General features: G+C 40.4%; 1 non-coding gene across 1 annotated transcript; it reads left to right on the top strand.

The window, feature by feature from the left end:
* The first annotated feature begins 1,298 nt into the window (after positions 1–1,298).
* Positions 1,299–1,405, top strand: LOC120256484. The gene has a single exon (XR_005535321.1). It is a non-coding gene; the product is annotated as a small nucleolar RNA R71 (small nucleolar RNA).
* Positions 1,406–1,799: the final 394 nt, after the last annotated feature.

Below are 1,799 nucleotides of genomic sequence, written 5' to 3'. Positions count from 1 at the left end.
CATTAAAACATTCTGTGCATCAATGAAGAAAATATTAATAGTGCTTGGCCTTAGGTTCACCAAGCCATACAAAGAAAGTATTCTACAAGTAAGGAAAATTTCAACACTAAATACGAAAAATCAATGCTCCAGCTAAAAACTTGAATAAAAAAGGACAACAAACCCGAATTTCGTGTATGTGTGTGACTCACTCAAAACAACACAAAATATACTCCTCAAAGTTCTAAGTACAAGGGACTTATTTATCTACAAAAGTGACAAAAATTTTAAAAGATGGTAGTAGCTTCACACATCCTCCAAGGTAGCCCTTTCCAAAGCGGCCGCTAAGGTGGCTTTCACACTTTCGAGGTGGTAGCTCTTTCTACCCGAGTGGTAGCTTTTACTCATCCTATGAGATAGCTCTTTCTCTCATTAGGGCATAATTAGTATCCGACTTGTGAGAGTAGCTTCATACTTCATAGGTGGTAGCTCTTTCCACCCAACAAATACAAATAAACACTAAAAACTATTTTGTTCCTTGTTTGAAATTAGCAAAAGAAGTAAACCTAACTAGTCCCTTTAACATCGAACATGAGTTTCTAATAGAGTTTAGAGAGTGAGTAGTGCACTAAGTGTAAATCGGGCAAAAATTCCTAAAAATTCAAGCAAGAAGTAGAGCATGAAAACATTCAATGTTAACAATTCTCCTAGACTTAAGAATACAATCATTGCAACTAAGGTGAACCACCATTGGCTATGTGAGCATATATCAATCAAAAACAACAGAAAAGATGTGCGCATTATGAAACTCCCCCCACACTTAAGTTGTATGCAGGCTCTGCAGAACTATTCTGAACATGTTTACACACTCAGAGCCTTCTATATTATGCAAAATTTACCAGATAAAAAAAACACGAAATAGAACTCAAACGACCAAACTTCGCCAACTCTCAACAAAACACACAATGAGTTCTTTTAAAAACCCACAACAAAATCGTAGCACAAGCACTTAAAAATTGAAACACCAACACTTAACAGTTTATTCATGAAAACAAACTAAACTAATAGGTGCGAGAACGATAAACACTTGGGTTGCCTCCCAAGAAGCGCTTGTTTAACGTCACTAAGCTTGACGTATCTTTCTTACCTCACGGGGGTTCATAAATGAAGGTTGCCCTCTTACCCATGGCTTGAAAGCATTATCGGGGGTCTCATCGGGGGTCTTGCTACCTAAGGTACCTCCTGCCGCCGCATCCAAGAGTTGCCTTGTACTCGAGTTCAAACCATTGTAGAAGGTTTGAACAATCATCCACTCCGGGAATCCGTGTTGCGGACACTTTCGCAGGAGTTCCTTGAACCTTTCCCATGTCTCAAATAGAGACTCCAATTCCAACTGCACAAAGGATGAGATCTCATTCCTAAGCTTTGCTGATTTTCCGGGAGGGAAATAACTGGTTAGAAAAGCTTCTACCATCTCCTCCCAGGTAGTGATTGATGCTCTAGGTAATGAGTGTAGCCACTGCTTTGCTCTCTCCTTTAAGGAAAATGGGAAGGCTCTCAATTTGATGGCATCATCCGTCACACCATTTATCATCAGCATGTCGCACACCTCGAGGAAGCTCTCTATGTGACTGTTTGGATCCTCATCGGCCAAACCGTTGAATTGTGCGGACTGCTGCAGCATATGGATGAATGCCGACTTTAGCTCGAAGTTACAGCTGTAATTGGGGGACACACAATACTCGATTGTGTCCCCAACACTCTGAAAGGTCCAGCATAATCGAGATAGTGTTCGTTGTTACTCATTTTGTTACGCCATG

This window comes from Dioscorea cayenensis, unplaced genomic scaffold (assembly GCF_009730915.1).
Source record: "Dioscorea cayenensis subsp. rotundata cultivar TDr96_F1 unplaced genomic scaffold, TDr96_F1_v2_PseudoChromosome.rev07_lg8_w22 25.fasta BLBR01001463.1, whole genome shotgun sequence".
Classification (NCBI taxonomy): domain Eukaryota; kingdom Viridiplantae; phylum Streptophyta; class Magnoliopsida; order Dioscoreales; family Dioscoreaceae; genus Dioscorea; species Dioscorea cayenensis.
The sequence above is the reverse complement of the archived record's forward strand: the minus strand, read 5'-3'. Positions and strand labels throughout refer to the sequence as shown.